Source organism: Cyanistes caeruleus, chromosome 14 (genome assembly GCF_971803275.1).
Source record: "Cyanistes caeruleus chromosome 14, bCyaCae1.hap1.1, whole genome shotgun sequence".
Lineage (NCBI taxonomy): Eukaryota > Metazoa > Chordata > Aves > Passeriformes > Paridae > Cyanistes > Cyanistes caeruleus.
The window spans coordinates 3,250,398-3,266,379 of NC_141714.1; the positions used below are offsets into that span (position 1 = coordinate 3,250,398).

General features: G+C 44.9%; 1 protein-coding gene across 5 annotated transcripts in view; it reads left to right on the forward strand.

Annotated features, from left to right (window-relative positions):
* The window catches only part of AMOT (angiomotin), a 60,984-nt gene that overhangs the window by 3,400 nt on the left and 41,602 nt on the right, over positions 1-15,982 (forward strand). The window contains exons 1-2 of one of the 5 annotated variants that reach the window (XM_086850153.1): positions 8,202-8,352; positions 8,634-9,076. The exons of 3 other annotated variants lie outside the window; for them this stretch is intronic. The gene's annotated coding sequence lies outside the window, so the exon portion shown is untranslated. Of the gene's footprint in view, positions 1-8,201; positions 8,353-8,633; positions 9,077-15,982 lie in introns of those variants that run through there. One more of the 5 variants, XM_086850154.1, reaches the window with a different exon arrangement.

Below are 15,982 nucleotides of genomic sequence, written 5' to 3' on the forward strand. Positions count from 1 at the left end.
CTCCCAGTAATGCTGGTGGTACTGGGAGAGTGCTGCACACAGCAGGGGAGGCCCTGCAGAAAGGAGGAAGCTGGCAGTGCAGACATTTTGAGCAGCAGAATGAGGGAGGGTGAGAGGGAAAAATGGAAAAGTCAGGAATAAAAATGAAACCACCACCAGGGTTGTAGATGATGGTGGGTTCCCTAAGAACATTCTCCCTCTGCTTAGGAGAGGGAGAAGAGTTTTCCTGGAGAAGTGCATTTCCACATAATGAAGCCTTTGATTTCTTTCCTTGCAGGAAGCACTCACATCTTTCTTTCCCTTACCTCAGGAGACATTCCCATTTCCTTTTATTTACCAGTGTTTGGAAGGAGGTGAGGCACTGTTGGGCTCCCTTATTAACACAATCTGTGGAGAGCTCCACATAAATCCCTGAATTTCCCAGTCCTGACAGAAGGAGGTGTTTGTGGAGTTGAACACAAGGTGGAGGTTCTTGCACAAGGAGGGTTTGATGCTGTCCCAGTCCTGAGCTTGTGACTCTTAATCCTGCCTTGCTTTGAAGTCTGAAGCTCAGGAGTCTGCATTAATGATCAAGGGGCAGAGCTGAATATGGAATTCCTATGGCACAAAGGTAAAGGTGTGGATAGGAATGTGGGAAGGGAATATTTAAGAGCAGTCTGGCACGTATAGTTAATAATATTAAAAAAGTAATCATGTTAATTTCCTATAGGTGTTCAGGTTCTCAAGGCTTTGAGCATCTTCTCATCCCTTGCAGATCACTGGTCTCTGGATGAATCCTGTCATGTTCACAATATTAAATTCCTTGAAGAGTAGAAAACTTCAGGTTTGAGAACTCTTGTCCTTCTCTGCAGTGGGAAACTTGCTCTGCCCCCTTAGGCAGGAATGTCTCTTCCTCATGCCATGTTTCAGAGCTGTGCTTGGCATTTGGCTGTTGCTCTGTCCCGCTCTGCCAAGTGTCAGTGATCCCTGAATGCTTAAAAAGTTCCTTGGGACTCTCAGCAGATGTGAAGCTCTTCTAAATTTGAGATTTGTCAGGAGCAGAATGCTTTAGAACAATTATTCCTGACTTTGACTTACGACTGTGCTAAAACTCACTTATTTTTACCACAGAGTGTGTTCTTTTTAGGGCTCTGAGCTGTTTCTCTAATTCAGGAGCTGTTCTTCACAATTTTTACTTCATAATACAGTCAAAAGGGCTGTGTATCTTGCTACACATAATATACAGATATATACAGCATTTTGAAATCTCATGTATTTTTTTGTGAGCACAGGATTTCCTTATGTATTTCATACCATAGTGTAAATGAATATTTATGGAGACGTGTGAGGTTTTTGGGTCAGCTGTGTCAGGTAAAAATTTGATCCAAATCCCAGGAGAAAAACCCCTGCCTCTTACACTGCATTCCCTTCTTGTCCCCAGGGAATTAAAAAGACAAAATATTTTAAGCCATTGAATGTGCACTGAGCTTTTAGTTCATTAGCTAAGTAGGAATAGGATGTCTTTCTTCAGCTACATTCAAAACTGAAGAACAAAAAGCTACCTTGAAAAATGGCCTTTGGGAAGCAGATGGCAGAAGCCAAGAAACTTGAGCCCTTTGCTAATGAATACTCTGTCCTTAACATTGTCTCTTTTGTTTCCCACACTTCCATGAGCTGCACACGGATTCAATTTGCCAATTTTTAACCCTTCTTCCTGGTGCCTGACTCGAGCACAGTTTGGGAGCTGGGACAGCTGGCACTGAGGTGCTTGGCTTGGGGTTTATTTTTGCTGCCTCTTTGTCCATGTGTAAGCTCTGGCTAAGGTGTGTAAGGCAATCCAGGAGACACAGGTTGGGTGCATCCTGGGGAGAGGGAATCAAAGCTTTTCCAGCTTCCTGGCAAAGGGTGGAACAGAGACAGGGCTGGGAGCAGGTTTGCTTTGATGAAAACACAGCAGCATTCCCACCGTGGCTCCCATTGGGGAAGGTGTTGGAGCTGTGCTGGGACTTCTTTAAGGAGAGCTGTTTTTCTTGGCATAGTCCAAAAATTGATGGAAAGTCAGGGTGGAGCCAAGGGATTTGGCATCATGGGAATTTCTCACACCAGCTTGTCTTTGTGTGGCAGCACCACAGAAGTGCATTCTGCTGAGAGAAGCATTTACATCAGACGTTTACTTGAGACAGTGAAATTTATTCCAGTGAGTGATGATTGCCCAGAGTAAATGCAGTTCTTACTAATGACTGTATTGTTTCCAAAAGCACAGCTAGCTCCTAGAGTTGCTGTTTGCCAGATTGTTTGGGATTTAATTAATCATCCATTTAAAACAAAAATGGCATTTCATATCAAGAACATAATGCACTTTCATCCCTCATTTTTCTCTTGATAACTGTTGAACAAAGATCACCAGCAGAGAGTGCTGGTGCTCTTCCAGAATGTGGCAGCAGCTTCTGAAATTGATTGTAAAATCTAATCAGACTTTGTTCCATAATTCTATTCTTAGTTTTTCATTTGCATGAAAATGAAATGTTAATCAATTACCTGTAACTTGATATCTTGCTCTCTCTAATTATCAGTCTTTTTGTAGCTTACTACAGGGGAAAGACTGTTTTTAGGAGCACATCTATGTATTCATAAAAATTCTAATTGGCACTTTTTGAAGCAGTTGTTTAAGAGAAATTAATCTATTTTATTTCAATATGTTTTTTTGTATCCAACATATTTTTCTCCTTTCACATCTCTTCTTTAATTTCATGTTCAGAATAAGCTGGTTATTCTTCAGTACAGCTTCTCTGTAGCAGGGGAAGATGGTTCTACTCCTGCAATTAGCAAAGCTCTTGCATGCACATGGCACACTCAGTGTTTCACTGAGACCATGCCTTTACCCTTCCCAGGCAATGCAAAACCAGAGATTGATGTTGGTTTGGCCTCTTTCTTTTCTCACTTCTGAGTCTTCTTCTGACATCAGCATTAAAGATGAGTTACAAGAGCTTTAAATCAAAGATCACCCCCTGTCCCCTGTCCCTGTGGTATTTATCAATACGGCTGTACCATTTTAAGGCCTGGGGGGCTTTGAAGAGGTTGGGCTTTTTGCTATCAAATCAGCCATGGTGGTCACCTCTTAGGCTTTATGGTCATTGGAATATCAGGATTAGCAAGTCTAGGTTTTGCTGCAGAACCTGCTGTACATCTCGTTCACTTGTAATTTCACACAATCTTTAGTCCTTGAGAGCAAACAAACAATGAGCTGAAGTTCAGTGCCTCCACGCCTTACTCTTACAGTTCACTCTGATCCAAATCCACTGGAATTTGAGGGAATCTTTCCATTAATTCTAGTAGATTTTAAAGACACATCTCTTTCTAAAGAGACTTGAGAGGTAAGAGTGCAGAGAAGCAAGGGAGTGGTCAACTTTCCTGCATCAAGGTTGTTAACATATAATAGACATCAGTTAAAGGCTTACAGGTCCATCTTTGTGAGAAGAACAGACTTTTGTAAGGAAATCACTTTGTCCAGACTAACCTTACTTTGCCCAAATTACATTTAAGTGTAAGGCACTGAGGTGTGAGTGTGTTTAGGGCAGAGCTGAAACATTTGTTTTCCCATAGTTGGCAGTTGTTTACCACTCTCCTGGATACACAGCTCTCCTCTGCACTTCTGCACAGAGAAGGGCCAAGGTTCAGCAGTTAGAATAATTCTCCTTACAGGTGGTACCTGATCAATCACCTCAAGGGTGACATGTCGCTGCTGACCTCTATATTACATTTCACTGTGGTAAGCTGTTCCTTTTCTCCCCCTTCCTTGCAGGCCTTTTCTTCACCCCAGGAACCACGCTGCACTTGAGTTACAATCCATTAGAGGCACCTCCCAGACTGACAGACTTTTAAAACTCTTTACACACAGCAGCATGAAAAATCTTTGAGCTGGGGCTGTGTTACAGTGTAAATCACAGAAGAGACAGGACATGAAGCTGCTTTTGCAGAGGTTTCTATATCAATTACTTCCCTCCCAGAAATGTGTGGTCATCAAAGTTTTATTGTATAGAATTGGTAAAATAATACACTTGTGTAGAAAGGCACAGCAGTTAACTTAGTGAAGGCCAGAGGAATAAGTAGTGTGTAACTGTTCCTGCTCGTGTGTTTGGAGTAGAATTTTTCTAGCAGTTCCACGCATGTTAAGTTTGATGGTGTTAATTTCAGGTGCTATTGGTCTGTGAATAGCCATTTTTTGCCATCTTGGTGAATGATAACTCATGTACTTCATGCCTCAATCTCTCGTCTGTCTCATTCTGTTTGCCTTCAGAAATCGTAGTTGCTCTCCAGCCACACTCAATGGCAGGACCCAAGGGAGCCTTTCAGGCCTTGTCACAGCTCAGGGCTGGATGTGGCAGCAGCACCAAATCCTCTGCATATGACTGAAAGATGGCCATGGCCACCCTGAAGGTGCTGGGTGCTAAAAGCAGGTGGTAAAACAGCAGCAAAAGCTGCAGAACTGCATGTCTGAGCTCACTGTACATGTGGGCAGCAAGGCAGGGCCTCTGCAAGTGCAGACTGAACTCTCAACCTGACTTTGGATCAACCACTCAACCTTCTGGTACCTTGGTGCTTTCTCCACACCTTTCTTGTGATTTTTACAAGGTTTGGAATCTTTTTGGCTTCTTTTGATCTGTATTCCCAAATGTGTTGGTTCACTCACTTCCTTTTCTTCGATGAGTATCTGTCAAATTGACCTGGAAGTGTCCAGGGCCAGGATGGATGGAGCTTGGAGCAACCTGGGATAGTGGAAGGTGTCCCTGCTCATGGCAGGGAGATGGAATGAGATGAGTTTTAAGGTCCTTTCCAACCCAAACCATTCTGGGATTCTGACTTCGGCTTATGTGACAAGAAATACACTCTCCCTGTGCAGAAATGCCTGTTCCTTGCTCCTGCTCTCATTCCTGGCAAACATCCTCAGTTCCTTTTCTTAGGTTTTTTAACTACTTCTTGTATGACTGTCTGTTTACTGTAGGGTCGTTATTTTGCCCAATAATATATTTTATAGACAAAAAAACCCTGACTTTGGTGAGGATGTTCTGTCTGACCCCAAGAGCTGAATGCCACTTCTGAGCACTGCTAACCCTTTATATTTACATGCAAAGAAGAAAAGTTCTGTTAAACTGGCCCGAGATCAGAGATGCATGGAAATTAATTCAGGCCCCTGTGCGCTGTGCTGAGTGGATGCTGAGCTGAGCTGTGGTGTGTCCGTACAGGAGGGATAATATCAGCAGCTTCCTGAGCTCCAGCTGCTGCGGACAAAGGGCAGCAGACTTACAGCCATTCCTGGAGGGAGGAACTTTAAGATGGAGGAATTTTAAAGAATGTGAAGGACAACCTCTTAAAAAATTGTAGGTGGAGCAACTCCAGGTTTTCCTAAGCCCGAGATTTATTCTCCTACTTTGAATTAGTTGCCGTTGTAGCGCTTATCTTTTGTGCTTTTTAGCACAACCACCGTGACCTTTGTGTGATTGCATAAATTGGCCCGAGCACGCTGGAACAGTTATTAGGAACCCTTTTCTTGTGTTGTTTCCTGAATTCCCACATTGTGGCGTGATGTGTGTATGGAAACTGCTCGCTTCCTCCGCTGGCAGCCGTTCAGATGTGCGCTGGAGCTCCTGAGCGCTGGGCTGGGCGGGGAGCTGGGTGAAGGGAGGATACAGGGGGACAGGATTTGAAGGAAGAGGGTTTGGATTTCATGTAGCTTTGTTCTTTTGCAGTCCCGATAAGGCTGGTATCTCCAGCTGTGTGGGTTGAACATGAGCAGTGCTGCTGGAATAGGTAGCAGAGAAGCTGAGGTTTACACGCCTCGGGCAAGGCTCGCTGCTCCCCAGTGCCTGCATGAAGCAATAGTTGTGTTTTCCTGATGACTCTGCCTCCTCTCTTTACTCCCATATTTTCTCTGAGCATGTGGGAGGGAGACAGGATGTGCGACTGAAGCACAGTTTATAACTCTTTCCCTTGCTCTAGCTGTGCATTTCCCTTACAACGCTGCCCCACAGCATCCAGCAAATGTGGCCTTCAGTAGCTGCTTCTCCACTGCCTTTTCTTTTTTCCTTGGTGTTTCAAACTGTAAAGTTATGGGATGTTAATGAGCTGTTTACATGTTTTCTGCATTTCTTCCATTAAAACATTCCAGTGCATGAATGTTGGTTATGAGGTAGGGGAAAAATAGATGTTTATAAATGATGCATTTGGGATTTCTGTAATTCAACTTCCTGAATTTTTGTCCAAGTATTTTTTTTCCATGTTAAGAGTTTGGAATGTGAGAAAGGATTTATTTGCTCAGAGTGATTAAAAGGTAAATGGGTGAATCTCTCCTCATATGCAAGCCAAATTTCACAGTGCAAGGATTTTACATGTGGCCAGTTTTTGCACTTTCAGTTCTTTTTGGAAACTGGTGGCTTCTTAGGCCAAACCTTACCAAATCGGTAGTGCTTAGTGGGCTTCATATTTGCATGATCAAGCCTTTATGTATTAAATCAGCTGCGGACACACCGTGACAGCTGCATTCAGTTTTTTGTTTTGCTCTTTTTTTTTGAAATTACAAGGTAATGACCAGGAGCCAAGTGGAAGCTGTCACTGGGAGATTGTCCTCCTTGGGAGCTCAGGACAGGAATGGCCTCACTGGGGGAGGATTCCAGTGCTCCCTATGCAAAGAGCTGGAGGAGGAGGTGGATTGTGAGAAAGGCAGGGTACGATTGTTTGTACACAAATAAGTCCCTACTGAAGGACCAGTTTGTTATCTCTCAGCCTTGTTTAGACTGGGGATTTGCCCTGATTACAGGGACAGGGTGAGGAGAAGCTGGTGGTGCTTAGCCCATTCCAGAACAAGAGTTTTGCCTCTCTGATGCAAAGACTGGTTCCACTGCAGAGCTGACTGTGTTACTGCCATTACTAATCCTCTATCAGATCTTCCAAAGCAGGACTGCTTTAAGTCTTTCTTTTTAGCAGCATTTTGGGATCATTTTACAGGCTTTTGAATGGGGTCACATGCACAAAGGTGAAGCGTTCATGCTTTGCTGTAAAGGCTGTGGAATGTTTAAAGATAAACTGTTTTAGGAGTTGAAATTCCACACTGTGATTCCAGGCACAAAAGCCTTCAGCAAAAGCCACCTCTGAATGTGGCCACCATCTTTTATCATGCAATAAAATACTGAAACACAGCAAAATCAGAGTTGTATCTGGGGAGAACTGAAGTGTCTTCAGTCTCATCTTTCCACACTGACCATTATTTCCAGGTGTGTCAGAGGAGCAGAGGTCAGTGGATATTTCCTATTAGGATAGCCTAAGCTTTGGAAGATCACACGATGTACATTTTGGTTTTAAGCAGAACATTATATACAGGGATCTCCTTTAATACCCTGCCTATGTGCAGTTAGTCATGATGTGTTCTTGCCTCACTTTCATTTATTTTCAGCATCTGTCCAGCAAAAACGGGGGCGAGTCCTGGGCTGGTGTACATTGCTATAAACTCATTTCAGTCCAGTGGTTTGGCAGGTTGGTTTTGATGGGGCTTCCAGAGCTGCCCAGGTGGCTCCTCCTGCAGAGGGATCAGGGCTGTCCTGGAGGGCACTGGGCACAGCATCACCAGCCAGGCCAGGGAGGGGATTGTCCTGCTCTGCTTTGCACTGGGGTGTTCTCACCTCCAATGTTTTGAGCAGTTTTGGGCAGTTCAATATAAAAAAAAAAAAAAAAAAGCTTTGAGAAGAGTGTACAAAGCAGGCCAGGAGGATGGGGAAAGGTCTAGATGGACTCTTACTAGGTGTGGCTGAGGTCACTTGGTGTGTTCAGCCTGGAGGAGACCTCATTGTGGTCTTCAGCATCCTCCCGAGGGACAGTGGAGGGGCAGCTCCGATCTCTCTCCCTGTGAGCAGGGACAGGAGCCAAGGGAACTGCTGGAGCTGTGTCAGGGAGGTCTAGGTTGAGAATTCAGGAAAGGTTCTTCCCCTAAAGGGTGCCGGGCACTGCCCAGGCTCCCCAGGGAATGGGCACAGCCCTAAAGCTTCCAGAGCTCCAGGAGCGTTTGGCCACCGCTCCCGGGCACAGAGTGGGGTTGTTGGGGTGCGTGTGCGGGGCTCGGATCCGCGGCGGCCGTCTCGGTGTGTCCGTGTGTCCGTGTGTCCGCACACAATAGCGGCGGGCGGGCGCAGCGGAGCGGAGCGGGGGCGGTGCCGCGGGCGGGGCGGGCCCGGGGGCGGCGGCGCTTCCTGCCCGCCCCGGCCCAGCGCGTCCCGCGGGCCGCCCGCGCCCACAGCAGCGGAAGGAGGCGGAGGAGGGAGCCGAGCCCAGCGCTGCGCTCCGTGCCGCCGAGCCTGCCCGGTGCCGCTCCGCCGCCGCGCACAGGTAACCGCGGAGAAGCAGCGAGCGCAGCCCAGCCCAGCCCAGCCCAGCCCAGCCCAGCCCAGCCCGGCCGGGCGCGATGCCGCGGGCCGCCCTTCGCTGCCGGGGCCGCGGGCGCTGCGACTGCTCCGGGCGGCGCTGCCACTGACAGCCGAGCTGCCACCGCCGGGACGCGGACTTTCCCCTCTTTGTGTTTATTCTGCCGCTCTCGAGGTACCGCTGTCCTCCTCCCAGCGACCGCGGGCAGGTCCTGGGCTGACTCTGGGATTTTTTATCTCTTCCAGCTCTATTGCCTGTTCTGAAAAGTATATTTATTTTTAATAAAAGAAAGAGTAGAGCCACAAATCCGGTTCGTATCACGTTCCCCGTTCTGTGGAGTCCGGTTTGTTTCTGCGGTTAAAAAAAGTTTACTCCCCCTCCTCCAGTTTTATTGACACTGAGGATGAAGAAGGATTTGCAAATGAAAGCGCCTTGAAATACAGCATCTTTTGGAGAGAGCTCTGCAGTTCTCCAGCCCGTTAAATCTCGAATTCCAGCCTTTGCCCCTGCTGAATCCACTGTTCTGCCCTTTACTCTCCGGGGTAAAAAACCAAACAACAACAACAAAAACCCGAGGGGAAAAAGAATACCTTTGGCAGCAGGGAAGCTTTGTGTGACTGACCCAACGAGCTACAAGTGTCCAGTTTCTGAAAAGAAGAAAACCCTTTTGTCTTCAGCAGATCAGTAGGTAAGAGATGTGCTCATGCTGCAAGGGACTCTGCATTCTTTCTTCAGCCTTAACCTGGGATTTAGACTGGCTCTCTGTCAGCTTTTGTCCATCACTTCTTTCTCCTGTAAAGTTTATTTTTCATCTTGCAAAATTCTTGAAAAAAAAAAAAAAAAAAAAGAATACACTCATCCACCTATTTCACCAGTGGTAGTAAATTGCCAGAATGAATAGTGATGTACTTGTGTGTAATTGGATTGAGTAAAACTCGGTGGAAGTCGCTGAAGTGGGTTTGTGTCAGGCTGTGTTTGAAAGCAGCCGTTTCTTGTGGTGCTCTTTTCTTTTGAGAAAATAATTGCAGTCATTGTGCTTGTAATCCACGTGTTGAGATTGTCTTTGCTGGTCGTGCTGCACAGAGGATCATGTATGTGCATTTGTGTATCACACGTGCAAACAGGGCTGCCACGATCGGCTGATTTCTTGTTTCACACTGGAATTTGTTTTACATTAAGTGCTTTACTGCTGTGTCACAAGGTGTAAAAGTGTTGCACCCATAATTAACACTCCTTAACAGATTATTGAGCATGGTCAGGAGCACGCTTGGCACTGTGCAGAGTGAATACGAGGGGATGTTTTCTTTGTTTTGAGATTTTTTTTTTCCGAAGTAAGACTGAAAACGCAGCAGGGACATGTGCACATAATAACTGGATGGAGGCCCAGTCTCTGTGCAGGGAAACATATTTTGCAGAATCCTCCTTTCTGAAGGGGCCAAGTGTTGAGGGTGTCCTGGTATACAAGTGATAATTCCACAGTGAATGTCTCACTTTTCTTCTCCCCCAGCTCCGTACCCACATTCCTCATTCCCCTCTTTCCTTTGCTACCAGCCATTTCTGCAAGGGAAGGACCTGTGGAATTTTGTGTGGCTGGCAGTGGGACTCCTCGTGTCAGGGAAGATTGTATTGTTCCCTGTGGAATCACACAGCATCCCCCAGCAGGAGGAACTGCCTGTTCATGTGGTGAAACCAGCCTTGACATTGAGCTCTTCCCTGCTGCGTGGGTTTTTCCTGTGGATGATACAGGAAATGCTACGTATCAGTCTGTTCTGCTCCCTGTTCCTCTTTCTTTTTTAAGTTGTTGGGGGTTTTTTTTCTGCTTCCCTGGAAGGATTTCTGTGGGAAAAGAAAGTGGGATAGGTGGGGCAGCAAGTCAGCGTGCTGTGAGCTGCTGGACCCTCAGAGAACTGGGGGTGCCTCAGTCTCTGGAGGTGCAGCAGCCAGTGGAGCACCTTGTGAGAGGACTGGGGCAGGTGACTGACCAGGATTTTGGATGGGGTCTTGGTTTTGGCTGCTGTCTCACATTTTTCTGCTTGACTGTTTCAGAGAACTGAGCCTTTTCTAGCAGGTCAGGGTGGCAACACAAAGAGCTGTGTTCTGGAGCTTTCTCTACACTCTCGTGCTGCTCCCGTGTGAGTGATGGGCAGCGTCACGTCGGTTTTTCAGGGCTGCTGTGAAAACACGAAGCCTACCATCAGGACAGTGACCCTGTTAAACCTCTGGGTCAGACTTTCACCAGGGTTACCTCAGTGACTGCTTCTCTGAGGGAAAGGGGTCATGAATTGACCCTGGAAAAATTTGTGCTGTAGTTGAAGTTGCAGGTTCATCTGGGACACCTGGTCTCCCTCTCTTTTACTTCCAGGACACTTATTTGCAACATAACCCCATCCTTCAAAGATTCCTGGGAGCCACAAAGACAGCATAGGATGATTTATTTTTCTTGAGGAAAGGGTGGGATTTCCAGATGGAGGGAATCCCAGATGCTCTTTGCCTTTTGGATTCTGGAGGTGTTTTGCAGGCAGCTCTATCTGCTCTGGGGAGGGGGCTGGAGGCAGAATGGGAGTGGGCAGAATGGGCCATGCGGAGGGACGTGGGGCTGGAGTTTGCCATTTTAATTGAAATTGTGCTGGCTGGTTAACGTGCTGATAGCGTGGTTCATCATCCTGCCTGTTCCTGGTGACACAAGACATGGGATTGTGCCATAAACGTGGGACAACCAAAGCATTCTCCTTTCCTAGAGCACGCTTTGGACTAATGCTTCGTAGCAGAGAATGCCGCAACTGGGCCACAAGGATTTCATATGCCTGTGATACAAGTGTATAAAAATTCTCTGCAGCCTCTAATACAGCTCAAAGGGCAGCTGATTTAGACGTGCCTGAGTGTTGAGGTCAGGAGATCACATTCCATAGGTTACTAGATGAAAGTGCTTTAAGAGGGCATAGCATAAATATTTGATTCATATAGAAGGGATTGGTGCAAATCCTTTTGTTCCTTCCCCAAAGATGTTCTGGAGGAAAAGCACTGTTAGAAGGAAAAAAAAAAAACCCAACCCACTGAACAACAGAAAACTTGTAACTTCTTTGTGCTAGAGGAAGTTGGATGGTAACATAGTGTATTATTGGTGAATTCCACTAAAATTCTTCTCGTGGGATACACCGTCTTGGAGAACACTGAAGGGAACTAATGTTTTTAAGTGTAAAATGACTCATAATGCATGGGCTCTTGAGGTTGGGTTTAACATTGTATGCAAACATTGCCAGCTGGTGGGGATCTTTTGGGATAAATAAGATCTATATTTGTACAAGAAGGCTTGAATGATGCATTTCAGATGCATCCTGATTAGCATAAGCCATTCACTTTGCAAAAGAATAGCCAGAGTCCCAGAAGTGGAGATAATTTAATAGTTCTCTTGTTCTCTTTAGTCTGTCTTGCATCAGCAGACTGACCAATCTTTTTGTTTATTTAGAAATAAAGTTGCATTGCTTTGCTGCCACATTTTCCTAACCATGACGGTGAAATGGAGAATTTGCAACCCCCAAGTTCTCAGAGTATAAATGCTTCTCCCACTTCTAGCCCTTCCTTTTGTTTCCAGTTGAGCATAATTTTTTTATTTTTTTTTTGGTGGTTATTTTGATAGAACAACTTGCACCATTTAATTCCTAGGGCTCAGCACAATGGTGCCTTGCTCCATGGCTGGGGCTCACTGTCACTGCAACGAACAAACAGCTGAAGTAAAATTTGAGCTCACTAAAGCTTAATTTTCTTAATGTGGTGCAAAATTTGAGCTTGGTTTAGATTGTTGTATTAATGTATACACAGGAATAAGTGTTCAATTTTAGAATTATCAACAGTCCAAGAGTGTTAATGTATAAATACTTTTGACAGTGAAAGAATTTGTCTGTTTAAACCCCTTGTGGGGCAGAACTCCTTGTGCACTTCTTGCTTTATTCTTATTGCTGGCTTTTAAAGAGCAGCAGAGCTCTGACCTGCAGGGTAGACAAAAGCCAATATAATAAAGTTTTTACATGTTCAGAGTATGCATTAAACTGAAACGTGGCTCCAAGCACCTGTAAATGATGAGATCCTCTGTTTGGTGCAGAATATGTTGTATGCTGGGTTCTGTTGTGAATTAAAAAGAAAACAATGACCTTGTTCTTGGCAAAAGGTTCTTGGATTAATGGATATTCCCACTTTGGACTGAAGTGTGAATGCTTTCAGAATAAAGTAAGATGCCTGTTTTCCCCCATCCGGCTGTTGTTTCACATTCCCACGTTTCAAGGTATTTTCAGACGCTTTTGAAGAAGTCTTCTCAAAATGTTCCTAATCAAAGCAGCCTCATGGATTTCCTCCTTGCTATTGTGGACGACATAGTGGGAGTGAAATGTCCATTGGTTGCCAATGTTTGCTGCTAGGTATCCCTCTTCCATGGAGACCAAGTGTTTATAGAAGTGTGAGAACAGCCATTCTTGGGGATTGGCAGTGAGGTCCAGGGCTCGCTCTCTCCTCTTCTGTCCACTGAAACACAAGAGAGGACTTGGTTCCTCATAGAAGTGTTCCAAACTGCCTGTTGCTGGGGTTATACACTTGCAGGAAGCACTAGAGGATTTGTCAAAGTGATTTAGTCCATTGTGTTGAATCTGGGCCACAACCCATTTCTCTAAGCTCATTCCTTTCAGGAATTCTCTGCTTTTCTTACTTTCTGATGAGTAGTTACTTTCTAGTTTAGATTTCCACATACCCTGGTGCCTGATCTTCTCTCTGTACGTGCCCCATATGTGGCAGCGGCATCATATTGTAGACTTAAATCATTGTCTTTTATGAAAGAGCAGGCACATACCTGCCCTGTGAGTCCAGCTTGGCTGCAGGAGTTGTTAAACCCTTTTATACAGGAGAGAGTGTATTCCCAAACAGCTCTGGAATGCAGTGCTGGCCACAGGAAGAACTTCAAGCTGCAGCCTCCATGGCCATATCTTCAGCCTTTGCAAAAGGGATTTTGGTTCATCCTTTGAACATGTCTGATACTGGAGTTGTATTCATGTGAAAGTGATGGGCTGTGTGGAGAACTCTAAAGTCAGAAAATATCCAAATCTTGCATATTACCTGTCTCTCCAGAGTAGCCTTGAAATGTTGTCTTCAGGACAGGAAGAAGATCCAACAACTTTGGGGAAAAATAGCGTGAAGTTGTTCTAGGAGTAATGAATTTTTAAATATGCAATATAATCTTTTCTTACTTGCTTACTATGCCTGTAAGTGAAAGGTGTTTTTGATAGTTGATGGAATTTGTGCTTACATGGACACTTGGATGTAATTTTTAAAGTAAGACTAGATTTAAAACTTACCTGTGTATAAATGACCATTCAGGGCAAACCAGACATTTGATGTCAGCAGAAGCTCTGTGCATGAGGAGTGAATAGGAATGGAAAACAAAATATGAATTAAAAAAAAAAATAAATCCTGAGAACAGAATTCAAAGGCATGTGGAAACAAACTTCTCAAAGCTTTAAAATCCTGTCTTAATAGAGTGGAGAGGTTTGTGTGAGGTGCTCAGCTTAGGTGTAGGAAGAAGTGTGTTGGAGTGTCCCCTGGGGATGGAGCTGTGGCCATGTCCCTCGTGGTGGCTGTTGGATGTGTCATCCCTCGTCATGGGCAGCTCCCATGGAGCTTGGCTGGCCCTGGAGAAGTGAGGGCTCCCTCCTGTTCCCAATAGCTGAGTGGCTCCTCTCTTCCTGGCAGGCACTCTGCATTCTTGGTCCTGCAGAAGGGCTTTAGAGATAAATGCTGCCATTCAGACTTGCTGCTTTTTTACTTTCTCGTCCTCTCTGAGAATGACTCTTGTCTAGTTTGGTTGTGTCTCAGCTTAAAAAAACTTTTTTTTTTTTTTTTTTTTTAAATACTAAGTATTTGAAATTCCTCTGGAGTTTGGAGAGGTCTTTGGTCATTTTCTTTGATAATCACTGTTGGGCTATATCAGTTCATCAGTATTGGTCACAGTATAGAACCAGACTTTGTGTAAATGACAAAAAAAGTTCACTGATCCAATAAAATTGGTTTTTAAAGGCTTATTTGTATTAGCAAAGCACAGTGTCTAGTAGTAGACCAAAATGTTGTTGAACAGTTCTCTTATATGAATGTTTATGAACTAAGCCAATTTAGGATTTTATTTAATGAATTAATTAGTATTTATAAGACCTTGTCTAAGAGTCGTGTCACAGTAATATCTTCTTTAAAATGTTTTGTGTCTCTACACAACTTGTTTTTTGAAATAATTACTTAATATATTAGGATTATTTACTGTAACCCTCAAGGAAAGTAATTCCACATTTCAGTGACTTTGTTCCCATCAGGGTTTGGTGGACTTTTCCTGCTGTTCTAATTTGGGTGGTTCTGTGTTCAGCTGAAACAAATTTGATTGCTTCATACTGAGGCTAGCCTGTCTAGTTGTGGGGCTTGGGAAAACATATCTTCCTTGTTTTCCCATTGTCTTTTTGAAAAGGAACAAAGCTCCTCTGTATTTCTGGAGAGACAGAACTTAAAACCAGTGAGAGATGGCATCCCTGCCTGTGCTGAGGGGTTGGAATGAGATTAATGTTCCTTCCAACCCAAACCAGTCTGGGATCCTGGGATAGTCTGTGGAGGTGCACAAGGAGGTGGTAATCTGAAATTTTCTGGAGTGGTCATGGCTGAGAGCTGGTATTTAAACAAACTTGGAACACTTTTTACTGTAAATGATGAAGGTTGAAGAGACAAGACCAAGAGCCATTACGTAGCCTGCTCTACCCTTCCTTTGGGTAAAATCAGGGATCTGTGGAGAGGAGGCAGAAAAGAGAACTCCAAAATTGCATGAAAAAGAGCAGCTTTTGCTCTTGTTGAGTTGGGATTGGGTGTGGAGCACTTGGATCTTCTTTAAAAAAGAAAAAGTTACAAAAAAAGCTTAGCATCCCTGGGAGGAAGAGTGGATTTAGCATGTGTTGGGAGCCCAGGGGATTTCTGATTTGGGGGAGTGGGGATGGCAATAGTAACTGTGTGTGTGACACTGCTGCCCCATCCCCTGCTGCTCAGGGGGTTTGAAGGGAGCTTCTGTGGGGTAGGCTCAAAAGGCTGGGCTGGAGATCAGGGCCCAGGGTGGTGCTGGGGGAAGCAAACAGCAGGATGTGTTCCCTTAGGAAACCCAGGACAGCAGCTTTTCCTGCCTGGAGAGGCTCTGGCACTGCATTCCTCAGGCAGGGGAGAGCTGAGTGCATTTCCTGCACAAGCCCTGCTGGCGTTGACTGAGCTCCGAGGGGGAGCAGGGAAGGTTAATCACCTTGGATTTGTGCTCAAGGAGCCGTGTGTTACCTCTGATTTCTGTGCACTCAGTGAAGTTCATTTAATTTCATTCATTAAGGCTCTAAATCTTTCGATTTAGATCTTTTAAATCTTTAACTATTTTTCTGCAGCTGCTGAGGATCCTTTGTAGAAGTATCTTCTCCAGCTGTAGAAAACACTCAGAAGTGTTTCCTCTTCCTTCTTCTTCATTTCTTGCACAAATCCTGGGGTGCAAACATCCTTGATCCATTTAGGCAGGATCTGTGCTTGCTGAAAATCTTTCTGGCAG